Below are 15,123 nucleotides of genomic sequence, written 5' to 3' on the forward strand. Positions count from 1 at the left end.
AATTACTAAAATGTATGTATTCCCATCACTTCCAGAGCAGTACAATGCAATGCAGCATGCATAAAACAAACTGGGGGTAACACAGGCAGGCCCCCTGTCCACCTGAAATAGCAGGTGTCACAAAACATAGCTTTATTCTGTTTATGTCCAACGTTCTTTGTACCGTAGAATGCTGAAGTGTGAAAATTATTGACCCGAGTTAGCCTCCTATGCCCTGGGAATGTCAGTAGTCCCCCCTCATGGTGTTGTGGTTTAACCTCAGACACAGGCTGATTCTTGGCTACAGATGTTTGAGGGCTGTGTTTGGTCTACTCTGGGACAGTGGTGGTGGGTGGCATCCGTTAAGCCACAGAGTGTGGGAACCAGCCCTGCTGGAGCAGCAGTTGAGGTGCCCACATCAAAGCCTCCAGCTCTCCCCTTCCGCCAGGCTGGGTGGAACACTGGTGTGAGGGGAGGGTGCCCCGGGTTAAGGGGGAGGAGAGGACCGGCCGACAGGCTGAAAACAAACAGTTTCTGTTCAGTGCCGAGAGGAGGGCCTGGGAGCAGCTCTAGCTGTTATCTTCTTTGATCTGAGCGTAATTGCAGGAAACAAGGGAAGCAGTAAACAAAACAGAACCATTATCTTGTCAAAAAAGCGGCCTGAGTCGGGGATGGCCAAAGGATTTAAGCTGAAATCACACGGAGAGACGCCGTCAACGGCATCAAAATTTGCACGTGAGAGTAGAGCGTCAATTCACTTACACCATGTAGTGTATGCCAACTTAATTGTCATGTGAATCCATAATAAATCAGTTGTATTTGTTATGTTCACTATGTAGCCCTTGTGAATTATTGCTGCGTGTTCCTTTTTTTGACAGACAACAACACAGTTGTGTGGGGGGCTGGTGGGGGCGTCCGCGGCCATGGAGGGAGCATCTAAGTCCCCGGCAGAGCCGGGAAATGTTTGTTCCCTTGGACTGTTGGTGTACAGCAGTGAAAACTCATTTGAATCTGCTGGGGACTCGCGTCCTATTAAATGTATAATAAGCGACATGTTTGTTGTTGTCACAGGGAATGGTCCGATGGATACGTTCATTTGTGAAACATTTATTGAACTATTACGCTTCATGAAGAAATACAAAAATCTGACCAAGCGCCTTGAACTGAATAAGGATTCTATGAGACTATTGGCATCTTTAAATGCTTCCTATCAAAACATCCAAGAGGATCATAATGGGACCTTCCTGGACTATGATCAATTTCCGCCACTGCACCCCTCTACTAGCTTGAACCAGAAAATGGCTGCTCACTGTTCGACTGCAGGTGAGCGTAAATGGATGCGTGACGGAACCAGAAAGAAGGAGAAGAATCATTCTCAGCGCGCCTGCCTTCTTCCCCTGCGTCCGGACTTAAGACTTTCAAATCACTTTGAGCCCCTGTACCAGCTGTTTTCTGCCGGGGGCTTGGGTGTTCCCTCCATGGCCCTCCATAACTGGCTACGTGACTATTGCAGCTCTGTGGGTGTAACATTTATTGACAATTTTGATACCTTCTGGAAACAAAGCTTGTATTATAAGGAGGATGGGATCCACCCAAATCATTTGGGTTCCTGGATCCTTTCACAGCATTAGAAGGCTGCGTTGAGACAATGACCCAAGTCCAGCTCATTTAATCCCTACCATTGTGTCGCTGAGTTGTCATAATGGTTCAGCAAATGTACATTATCCTAGGGGTGTTGGAAGACACAATGTAAATAACCTAATTGATGTCCCTCTTACTGCCCGGAATGCCTCTTCTGATCCTACAGCTATTGTATGCAGTAATCATATGCCTATGAACCAGAGTAATACTGTTAGCACTGAGGTGGTGTGCCCTAGTAGGATGTCCAGTGTGTGCAGCTCACCCTGCACTAATAAAAATTACCTGAGTATGTCTACCTTTACTAAGCTTCCCAGTAAAGTAAGAAAAATAATTAAGCATCCTAGAAAAGTGTAAAAAATAGCCCACGTTAACATATGTAGCTTAAGAAACAAAGTTCATTAAATCAATAATTTGCTAGTAACAGATGACATTCATATTCTGACAATCTCCGAAACTCACTTAGATAATACCTTTGATGATAAAGTGGTAGCAATAGAAGGTTATAACATTTACAGAAATGCCAACAGGGGCGGTGTTGAGGATATCATGTTAAATACTGTTGTTGTAATATGGCTACAGGTTCACCAGCCTCACCTAACGTCCATTCTTGTGGGGAGCTGCTATAGACCACCATAGCTGCTATAGAAAGTATACTTTCTGGGTGATCTAAATATTGACTGGCTTTCATCAGGCTGCCCACTCAAGAGAAAGCTTCAAACTGTAACTAGTGCCTGCAACCTGGGCTCCCGAGTGGCGCAGCGGTCTAAGGCACTGCATCTCAGTGCTTGAGGCGTCACTACAGACCCCCTGGTTCAATTCCAGGCTGTATCACAACCGGCCGTGATTGGGAGTCCCATAGGGCGGCGCACAATTGGCCCAGCGTCGTCCGGGTTTGGCCGGTGTAGGCCGTCATTGTAAACAAGAATTTGTTCTTAACTGACTTGCCTAGTTAAATAAAGGTAAAATAAATAAAAATAAAAAAACCTGGTTCAGGTTATCAATCAACCTACCAGGGTAGTTACAAACAGTACAGGAATTAAATAATCAACATGTATTGATAATATCTTTACTAATGCTACAGAAATTTGTTTGAAAGCAGTATCCAAATCCATCGGATGTAGTGATCACAATCTAGTAGCCATATCTAGGAAAACCAAAGTTCCAAAGGCTGGGCCTAATATTGTGTATAAGAGGTCATACAATACGTTTTGTAGTGATTCCTATGTTGTCGATGTGAAGAATATTTGTTGGTCCGTGGTGTGTAATGACGAGCAACCAGACGCTGCATTTGACACATTTATGAAATTGCTTCTCCCAGTTACTAATAAGCATGCACCCATTAAGAAAATTATTGTAAAAACTGTTAAATCCCTGTGGATTGATGAGGAATTGAAAAATATTAATGGTTGAGAGGGATGAGGCAAAAGAGATGGCAAATAGGTCTGGCTGTACAACCGATAGGCAAACGTACTGGAAATTGAGAAATCATGTGACTAAACTGAATAAAAAGAAGAAGAAACTACACTATGAAACAAAGATAAATAACAAAGAACGATAGTAAAAAACTCCACTCCATCATTCATTGAATCAGATGGCTCATTCATCACAAATCCCACTGATATTGCCGACTACTTTAATGATTTTTTCATTGGCAAGATTAGAAAACTTAGACATGACATGCCAGCAACAAACGCTGACACTACACATCCAAGTATATCTGACCAAATTATGAAAGACAAGCATTGTAATTTTGAATTCCATAAAGTAAGTGTGGAAGAGGTGAAAAACACATTATTGTCGATCAGCAATGACAAGCCACCGGGGTCTGACAACTTGGATGGAAAATTACTGAGGATAATAGCGGACGATATTGCCACATCTTCAATTTAAGCCTACTAGAAAGTGTGTGCCCTCAGGCCTGGAGGGAAGCAAAAGTTATTCCCCTACCTAAGAATAGTAAAACTCCCTTAACTGGCTCAAATAGTCAACCAATCAGTCTGTTACCAACCCTTAGTAAACTTTTGGAAAAAATTGTGTTTGACCAGATAAAATGCTGTTTTACAGTAAACAAATTGACAACAGACTTTCAGCACGCTTATAGGGAAGGACATTCAACAAGCACAGCACTTACACAAATGACTTGACTGATGATTGGCTGAGAGAAATTGATGATAAAAAGATTGTGGGGGCTGTTTTGTTAGACTTCAGTGCGGCTTTTGACATTAACGATCATAGTCTGTTGCTGGAAAAACGTATGTGTTATGGCTTTACACCCCTGCTATATTGTGGATAAAGCGTTACCTGTCTAACAGAACACAGAGGGTGTTCTTTAATGGAAGCCTCTCCAACAAAATACAGGTAGAATCAGGAATTCCCCAGGGCAGCTGTGTAGGCCCCTTACTTTTTTAATCTTTACTAACGACATGCCACTGGCTTTGACTAAAGCCAGAGTGTCTATGTATGCGGATGACTCAACACTATACACGTCAGCTACCACAGTGACTGAAATGACAGCAACACTTAACAATGAGCTGCAGTTAGTTTCAGAATGGGTGGCAAGGAATAAGTTAGTCCTAAATATTTCCAAAACTAAAAGCATTGTATTTGGGACAAATCATTCACTAAACCCTAAACCTCAATTAAATCTTGTAATGAATAATGTAGAAATTGAGCAAGTTGAGGAGACTAAACTGCTTGGAGTAACCCTGGATTGTAAACTGTCATGGTCAAAACATATTGATACAACAGTAGCTAGGATGGGGAGAAGTCTGTCTATAATAAAGTGCTGCTCTGCATTCTTAACAGTACTATCAACAAGGCAGGTCCTAGTTTTGTCGCACCTGGACTACTGTTCAGTCGTGTGGTCAGGTGCCACAAAGATGGACTTAGGAAAATTGCAATTGGCTCAGAACAGGGCAGCACGGCTGGCCCTTGGATGCACACAGACAGCTAACATTAATAATATGCATGTCAATCTCTCGTGGCTCGAAGTGGAGGAGAGATTGACTTCATCACTACTTGTATTTGTGAGAGGTATTGACATGTTGAATGCACCGAGCTGTCTGTTTGAACTACTGGCACACAGCTCGGACACCCATGCATACCCCACAAGACATGCCACCAGAGGTCTCTTCACAGTCCCCAAGTCCAGAACAGACTATGGGAGGCTCACAGTACTACATAGAGTCATGGCTACATGGAACTCTATTCCACATCAAGTAACTCATGCCAGCAGTAAAATTAGATTTAAAAAGACAGATACAAATACACCTTATGGAACCGCAGGGACTGTGAAGCAACACAAACATAGACACATGTATACAAACACACGATAACATACGCACTTTATCCACATGTACACATGGATTTTGTGTTATAGATATGTGGTAGTAGAGTAGAGGCCTAAGGGCACACACTTAATATGTTGTGAAATCTGTTATGAATGTATTGTAACGTTTTTAAAATGTATAACTGCCTTAATTTTGCTGGACCCCAGGAAGAGTAGCTGCTGCCTTGGCAGCAGCTAATGGGGATCCATAATAAATACAAATATCAACACTCACCTTACATGTCCTACGGGAGCCACCGTACCTGCCTGCGCTAAACAGTTATGTTAGCTCACGAAAATGAGGAGAGTTGAAGCTAGCACACCCGAGCAGTTTATAAAGAATTTAGCTTGTCCCGTTCGTCTACATAATAGTATTCTCTTGAAAATCTGAGTTCTTCAAGTTTCCCCAGCCGTAGCCTGCCTAAGCTATATGTCTATGATAGAAAACAACAGGTAGGCTGCAATTGATTTCAAATCTTTAGTCTACTTAGCGAAGATCATAACAATTCCTCCAATTACTTTTCTACAAACGACCGACGCAATTACAGCTTATTTTACCAGCATTGCTCCACGTAGACGCAAGAAAAATAGACTTGATTTCTAATTTGAGCACTATGATGCCGTAGACGCTCGCAGCCAGTCTGTTCTCTCATTCACTCCTGTGCATTCTAATTCCAGCCTGTACACGCAAAAACAAAGAACAAAAAAAACCCTGTTTGAGTTGGCCTTTAGGCTTCACACACACACACACTTACTTCATCTGTAACATACATATAGGCTAGTGTATTTTAACAATTTTATTAAGGCCAGGCATTTCATAGAGAGTGTTACAAAATGGACTATATTTAGTACCTTACTTTGAAGCAATAGTGATTGGGTCTAAATAGGCATTTGGGGTTTGGTAGTCTAAATTCAGTGTACTTGTCTTTAACTGCCATTTCCCGAAAGTCAGACTCTTCCCACAAGCCAACACATTTTTCTCAGCTTCAGAAGCATCTGCATTTAACAAATTTTGTGGGATTACCCTTAGATATTTTCTCCAGACTTCCCCAGCGGTTATTGTTGATATGTTGTACATTTCTTTATTCTAGATACGCCAAATATACAAGTATTAATCCACAATCTGCTCTGGATAAGTCTGGTCCTGTAGTGTCTAAACAAAATGAAACCAAAATATTTACGCTGACTTCATACAGTGTCCAGAAAAATTGATTTGCGTGATATGCAAATATGCTCATATTTAATGAGATATCACCTCATTTGCATATTTTAGTTAAATATTTCATATTGTTTTATACAAAATAGTCATTTGTGTCTACATTCAACTGGTAAAAGTTGTGATAAAGACTGATATGATTAAGGGGGGAAAATGACCCTATGAGGGTGTGGTGCCTGGCCTTAAGAGAGAGTCTGCCAGTCTTTTGATGACAACACCACATCTTCAGGACATAGCCCCACTGAAAACCGGTAACTAATCACACAGTGGCAGTGTGTGTTGTTGAGAATGTCTGGCTCTGACAGACGGTCCGGAACTGACTACAAACCACACCCCCTCTCCTTAAGTCATGACTGCGGTCGTGCATTGGAACAGTGGGCCCTGTATTCTCACACTCTGCTACTTCCACTCACTATTGCTGAGTGTGAAGGACACAGAGCTAATAATGACTCACAGCTCCCATTGTTGCGGAGCAGGCTAATGATGAAACAACCACTCTCTCAGGAAACGCATGAGTCACCAGGCAACCCGGTAGTTATGTCAAAGAGTAGGGTTAGGCCTATATCCTACAAGAAGTGAAACAGAACAAATCAAAATAGTAAGGAGCAGAAAAGATTAAGCACAACCACAGACAACTGTACTCAACACCGTTTCAGGCTCACCACCAACCAGAGCCAGTGACGTTCTTCTGTTACTAGGCTATACCATTCTGCCTTTGTTTTCATCTGCTCTTCAGATATGGAGTGGAATGATGCAACTTTCTCAGTGATGTCATGCTGCTCACTCCTGTGGTCTCTAGCGGAAGGAAGCCAAACACACAGCTAGGTCACCACCCCCTCAGTGAGAGCGACTAATCAGTGAGCTTACAGAGGCAGACAAAGCATGGAGCATGATGGGAGCAATGAGCATGTCATGGGGATCCAGAGGTGAGCTCTTTCCTGGTGCCATGGTTACCACCCCCAGTCCCTCCCGTTCATTAAAATGAAGGTAGCAAAATCGTAACCACATGTAACATACGGATTTGCATTATTATACGCATCAAAAGTCCCAATGCAAATTTTAACCTCACTTTTCTATTTTTCGAGTTATTACATAAAACCGATCAGAACCTGACATTTTTTGAGGGGCAACGTGTTAGAGGACCCGGACCAGTCAGTCTATTCCCTACAATGTACTCCGACAGATATCTTCAAATGGCCAGTATGAAAAATATTTATATAATAATAATAATAATAATAATAATAATAATAATAATAATAATAATAATAATAATAATGTATGCACTCACTAACTGTAAGTCGCTCTGGATAAGAGCGTCTGCTAAATGACTAAAATGTAAAAATAATGTCAAATTAAACCAAATCGTGTGCCCTCATGACTACTGGTTTCAATGACATTTTCAGCCAACTTTATACTTTATGAATTTTCTGTTTCAAATTAGCTTGCAAGGTTGCTAGCCAACTAACATTAGCCCTACTAATCCTACCACGTTAGCACTGCATGAGTCAGCCAGTGGATATCAACACCTAGCTAGCTAATTTACAGCTTTAATAGCGAATTGAGCCACATTGAAGTAAACCAAAGTTTTGGAAATACATAACGCCACCTAATCAGTTATCAATGATTGTTATATGGATTTATCTTAGCCAACAAGCTAGCTAGCCAGCTAACATTAGCTATTTTATTCTGCTAACTAGCCTAGCTAGCCAACCACCACAGTCAGCATAAGTAGCAAGCCAGAGCCCAACATTGTTAACAACTTGAGACCAACTAGCACAGGCAGGAACCCACAGAACAGAACTAAAACAAAACGAGCAGATCAAAAGCAGAGTCAGCGGAGACTTACAGATTGATGGCTGTGGCCCATTCGATGGTAAAAGGAGTGGCTTAGTTACTAAAGCGAGAGCCAGGAAGAGATGTGCTTCAGAAGGAGAGGCCGTTTCACTGGGCCGAGGGAGAGTCTGAGGGTAATCCAATAGCGATATAGCGAGGGAAATCCAATGTACATCGATTCCAGAGACAATAGTCCAGATGCGGCAGAGGGCACAGGAGATGAGGGGAACAGTCAACAAGCCGGCGATCGGAGGAAGGTGGAACAGGCAGGTGGAAATGATCACAACAGCACAGTCCAGACTCAGCTGTCAGTCAGCTAGCGTGCTAGCACTAACCCAAGGTTGAAAAGGTTACAAAACTCCGGTAGTCTACTTCACAGAGAACAAGACGAAAAGTTGACGAAACAAATAGAAGGACGAAAAACTAACTACGAACAGATGAGGTACTAAACAATTAGAGCAGGCAGTGATGATTTTCCCCTTTTGTGAGACCGAGGCAGGAAGGGACAAAGAGCATGCCTGCTGAAGATGAACATGCAGGATTTCCCAATAATAAAGATACCAATAAAAGCTTGTTTAAATCACACTTCCTCGTGACTGGTGGATTGTAGCCAATGATTTATATATACACATACACACAGTAGATGACTGACAGGGGGCCCTGTTTTGAAGCCACCGCACCTCCATCTTGACACTCTCCCACCACTGTAAAAAATATTTTAGAAGCTATAGAAATGCATTTATTAATGTCTATATTCATTTTTGCCACGTTTATTCCATTACAGACACCTTAATGCATATTTTAAAAACATATGTGAGCTAAACATAAAAATATATAAATACATTTTCCATGAAGTATACATTTTTTGAATGTTCTAATGTTAGTCTCCACTACAACAAAAAAATACTTAAATACATGCAATTTTATTGAAATACTGTAGAATTCCATTAATTCCTATGGAGGACTGCTTCTTCTGGGGAGTGCCAATATGGCCGACCGGTGGCTTCAAATCCTCTCATTGGCCAATCCATAGCATCAGCAATCCAGGGTTTATATACATAATTGATTGTAGCTCACCACTGCCAACACTAGGTCCGGAATGTAATTACATGCTAGCCTGGCTAGTGGCTAAAGTTAGCCAGCTCAAGCTAACAAACAAACTGTACCAGAGTAGGTTCTCTGAATGACAGTAGCAATTGTGCATTGTGGGTCGTGCCGTAGATATCCGAAAATAAGTTAATAATTATTTTGAAACCCAAAAAAATTGGCAAACTATTTTTGGAGTTATAGGTAACCAGATCATGACTACAACTAAAAGTTTATAATTCTTCGACCACACTGTGGTGTTACATTTGTGAGTAAAGAATCCTGCTTCCTACCCTTTAAACCCAAAATGTATTGTCACTCCTGGGAGTCTAGCCCGCTCCCTTGTGCATGTGTAGTCTTAGTCTATTTCATACCATCATCCTGTGAGAGGGATGCACCAGGTACAAAAAATGATTTGAATATCCTTTACAACAAAAATACAGAGACTTCTTTCTCCCACTTATATTCTGTTGGATTTGCACCTTGCATGGCTGCTGTTTCCCTACATACACACATCAGGCGGTTGCAGTGGTATTGCACCACTGTTGATGTGGGAGGGAGAGATCGTCTTTGGAAAAAACAAACACTGTTACAAAAACAATCATCCTGGCTATGTGTATATTTGTATTATTTTGGACTTGAATGTGAAGAATGGGGTGTTCTGGTGGATGATCCCATTAAAATACCAAGGATACCGGTAAAATACCAAGGATAAAGATTAAATGTAAAGAAACCCTCCTCAAGTATGGCCATGTTAGCCAGAGAGAAAGCATGGGGAAAAACAGACAAATAAGTCCATTGCTGTTGGCCCTCGGCTGCACACGTCATGCCTTAAAATGCTTAAATCCCTCTAGAGAGTGACTGTCTGTGCTTGAGAAGGAGACAATGGGGACTGTCTGCCAAGAGAGGGAGGGGGGTTCTAGCAGCACTAGCAGGGTACATAACGAAGCAGCACTCCAGAGAGATAGGGAGCCAATGGGGGTGAAAATCCTCCTCGTGCCCAGGAACCCACTGACTGACACAGACTATCTGTCGCCTCATTGCCTTCACTCTAAAGAGACCTGCCATCTTGTCTGAGTGGTGTTGTTCATTAGTCAGATGTGCAGTCAGAAGTTCATTGTGTTGATCCAAGGGAGCAACACATTTGAGCAGACAATGGAAGGAAAAAAGACATCTGTCTTTATTAGTAGCATCCGTGAGGACATGGTTCCAACATTCGGCTACAAGAAACTGGTTAGTGTCTGATGGTGCACTAAAGAATCCTCCTGGCCTCCGCATTGAGAAGCGATTCCAAACAAATAACACAATCTATCAGAGGCAGAAGGCTGCCCTGTGCTTCACCTAGACTGGTGGTGGCACAAAGGCGTCTCCATGGTGATGGCAGACACACTGGCAGCGTTCAGTCTCCCTGTACAACATGTCTGCTCACACACCCATACAGGCAGAGGCTGAAGCTGCAGCCCCATTCCTCTGCACCATACCGGAGTTCTAGACAAAGCTGAATGTTGGTGTACATAGGGCTGTGACAGGAATTGAATAACCGCGTAATTGACGGTTATGGATTAAGACCGTCATGAAAATAAAATAAGTCAAAACCATTTAAATAGGCCTACACAATTAACCAAATTAGCTAAATATTAACTTTCTTTTCATGTAGATAAACTTGACCTAATAGCGGGAGTATTTACTAATGATTATAAGCTATTGTTCTGCTAACTTAAGTTAGTCTGTCTATTAAACTGTCTACATCTCCAACTCTCTCCAAATGTCGCTTGATGCTCCAGCAGCTAAATCGCTAGATCGCTAAAACTCCTGAGTGGCGCAGTGGTCTAAGGCACTGCATCGCAGTGCTAACTGTGTCACTAGAGATCCTGGTTCGAATCCAGGCTCTGTCGCCGCCGGCCGCGACCGGGAGACTCATGGGCGGCGCACAATTGGCCCAGCGTCGTCCAGGGTAGGGGAGGGAATGGCCGGCAGGGATGTAGCTCAGTTGATAGAGCATGGCGTTTGCAACGCCAGGGTTGTGGGTTCGTTTCCCACGGGGGGCAGTATAAAAAAAATATGTATTCACTAACTGTAAGTCGCTCTGGATAAGAGCGTCTGCTAAATGACTAAAAATGTAAATGTAAAAATGTAGATGCACGGGGATGTAGACGCGCTAGCCTGTAGGCTATGGCTCTTGATGTGTGGACTTTCTTTAATACAATGCACGTTTTCATTGCTTGCTAGTAAATAAATATGGACAATGCGCCAATCCTCTCCAACCTGGCATGGTATAATTTAATACGTAATATTTTCTTAATTTATAGACTAATCAACACAGATATAAGCTACGGACATGTGTATTTGTTTCTATTTTAATGATTGTCAATGTAATACTATCGCATAGCTGTCTCTCTCCCCTTCATACTTTCCTTGTCAATTAATAATATAGCCTAATTTCGGAAAGCCTAAGGTAGGCCTAGGTCTTTTAATATGTGTCTGACATATGCTGGTGGCTTTGATTGACGGGTCCTTTTACAGGGGTGTGTGTGTGTGTGTGTGTGTGTGTGAGTTCGCTGATTCTCTCTATTTACATTTTACATTTTAGTCATTTAGCAGATGCTCTTATCCAGAGCGAGTTACAGTTAATGAGTGCATACATTTTCATACTGGCCCCCCGTGGGAAACAAACCCACAACCCTGGCGTTGCAAGCGCCATGCTCTACCAACTGAGCTACAGGGGACTCTATAGGCCTAGATGTCCATCAAATGACTGCAGCAGCAGGGTGAGATGTTACATTTAAAAAGTGTATTTGCAGAAAAGCCAACAGACAAGGATAAGGTAAGCATACATCTTTATTTTGACTCAGTCATCTGCTAATGTGTCGATACATAAATGCGATAGATCCTCTCCAACCTGGCATTTCTTAATTTGTAGATTCATATTTATAAGTAATAACCTGAATAATAATAATAATAATGAAATGCCATGATGATAACAAAGTGTAATGGCTTGTTTCAAATAGGTGTTATTAAGAAGCATATCCACGTAAAGAAGTGTGACCTCCCCTTTTTACATAGGGCCTTAGACAACAGTAACATACATTTAAACAAAGGGCCTAAGACAACAGTAACATACATTTAAACAAAGCGAAATTGCACGTTTCTTTTGATTGGACACCAAGGAACTTGAAGCTCTCAACCTGTTCCACTACAGCCCCATCGATGAGAATGGGGGCGTGCTCAGTCCTCTTTTTTTCCTGTAGTCCACAATCATCTCCTTTGTCTTGATCACGTTGAGGGAGAGGTTGTTATCCTGGCACCACATGGCCAGGTCTCTGACCTCCTCCCTATAGGCTGTCTCGCCGTTGTCAGTGATCAGGCCTACCACTGTTGTGTCGTCGGCAAACTTAATGATGGTGTTGGAGTCGTGCCTGGCCATGCAGTCATGGGTGAACAGGCAGTACAGTAGGGGACTGAGCACGCACCCCTGAGGGGCCCCCGTGTTGAGGATCAGCGGGCAGATGTGTTGTTACCTACCCTTAACCACCTGGGGGTGGCCCGTCAGGGAGTCCAGGATCCAGTTGCAGAGGGAGGTGTTTAGTCCCATGGTCCTTAGCTTAGTGATGAGCTTTGAGGGCACTATGGTGTTGTACGCTGAGCTGTAGTCAATTAATAGCATTCTCACGTAGGTGTTCCTCTTGTCCAGGTGGGAAAGGGCAGTGTGGAGTGCAATAGAGTTTGTATCATCTGTGGATCTGTTGGGGTGGTATGCAAATTGGAGTGGGTCTAGGGTTTCTGGGATAATGGTGTTGATGTGAGCCATGACCAGCCTTTCAAAGCACTTAATGGCTACAGTCGTGAGTGCTATGGGTCGGTAGTCATTTAGGCAGGTTCTCTTAGTGTTCTTGGGCACAGGGACTATGGTGGTCTGCTTGAAACATGTTGGTATTACAGACTCAGTCAGAGACATGTTGAAAATGTCAGTGAAGACACTTGCCAGTTGGTCAGCACATGCTCGGAGTACCCGTCCTGGTAATCCATCTGGCCCTGCAGCCTTGTGAGTGTTGACCTGCTTAAAAGTCTTACATCGGCTACGGAGAGAGTGATCACATAGTCATCCGGAACAGCTGATGCTCTCATGCATGCTTCAGTGTTGCTTGCCTCGAAGCGAGCATAGAAGTGATTTAGCTCGTCTGGTAGGCTCGTGTCACTGGGCAGCTTGCGGCTGTGCTTCCCTTTGTAGTCTGCAATAGTTTGCAAGCCCTGCCACATCCGACGACCGTTGGAGTCGGTGTAGTACGATTCAATCTTAGTCCTGTATTGACTCTTTGCCTGTTTGATGGTTCGTTGGAGGGAAAAGCGGGATTTCTTATAAGCGTCCGAGTTAGAGTCCCGCTCCTTGAAAGCGGCAGCTCTACCCTTTAGCTCAATGTGGATGTTGCCTGTAATCTATGGTTTCTGGTTGGGGTGTGTACGTGCGGTCACTGTGGGGATGACCTCATCGATGCACTTATTGATGAAGCCAGTGACTGATGTGGTGTCCTCCTCAATGCCATCGAAAGAATCCCGGAACATATTCCAGTCTGTGCTAGCAAAACAGTTCTATAGCTTAGCATCTGCGTCATCTGACCACTTCCTTATTAACCGAGTCACTGGTGCTTCCTGCTTTAGTTTTTGCTTATAAGCAGGAATCTGGAGGATATAATTATGGTCAGATTTGCCAAATGGAGGGCGAGGGAGAGCTTTGTACACATCTCTGTGTGTGGAGTAAAGGTGGTCTAGAGTTTTCCACCACATCACATGATGAAACCATGGAATTTGAGCTGGGAGTCTAAGGTGCTATAAGCACATAGCTCATATGGCTACGAGTCATGGTACCTGGCTATGACCTCGGAGTTCATCAGTCACCAACTTCACCGGACGATTAACATCCTCCTATAGGTTAGCTTCATATTGATTAATTAACGTAATTCATAAACAAAGACTTGCCGAGTGGCAGGAGTCTGTGAGAACAACTTCTCACAAAAAGACTTCACGAACAGTCGAGAGGCAGGAAACGCAGCGAAGAGGACAGAAAATATAAACTCACTCTTCCCCCTCATCCCTGGGTTGTGTCTTTCTTTATTCGAACCGGGGGGGGGGGGGGAACGACTGCTCCCTCTCGTTGAAGCCAAGCAGTTCAAGGCCGACCGCGGTACTGCAGGCATTGTTTGCAAAAAAAACAGGAAAATGCCAATCTTCCTGGTCAATCTTTGTGTAAATAAATAAAAAGTTTGAAGACAATCATTGTACCAATAATTACTTCTATTACATCAGATGTATGTCTTTGAACCGATTATTTAAATCTAAAATCGTACACAGAAGAAGTTAAGGATAATTTAGTAGCTAATGGCTGCCTGCAGTACCCCGGTCGGCCTTCAAGTTGAGATACTCAATGAGAGGGAGCAGCACTGAGCTAGCCTGCAACGTTACTTCCTGGGAGTAGCTCAAACTGTGCATATTATGTCTACATAAATCTCCCACGAGACACCATCTTAACACTAATAAACCCACCCGTTTAAAAATGAATTTAGTATAGGTCAATCTTTCTAAACAATGTTTTGGTTAGTTTCTAGCTTGTTAGCTAGCTAGCCAATGTTAAATTAGCTGGCTAGTCAGTTCAAATAATGACCATATCATATAGCAACGTCTTCACTTTAGCTTATTTGTCTTCATTATTACAGGAAAATAAACTCACAAAAAGATCATTATTTACAAGTTAATGGCGAGCCAATTATAGAAAATAGCTTACGGTTGTGAGTGTGACAAAATAAAAGCAGGGCATTCTACCGGAGAATTTTAGAACATGGACACTGTCTCGTTGGCTTAACGTTTTATCCTAATTTGACTTTGGTGCAGGTCATGTTCTTCACATTACCGTCTCTGGTAAACACATACTATATCAAATCAAACTATATTTGTCACATGCACAGGATACAGAAGGTGTAGTGAAATGGTCACTTGCATAGTGGAGTCTTTCGTTTAGACATGTAGCTAGCTAGCTAGCTAGCTAAAC

Source organism: Coregonus lavaretus (genome assembly GCF_964263955.1).
Source record: "Coregonus lavaretus genome assembly, chromosome: 11".
Lineage (NCBI taxonomy): Eukaryota > Metazoa > Chordata > Actinopteri > Salmoniformes > Salmonidae > Coregonus > Coregonus lavaretus.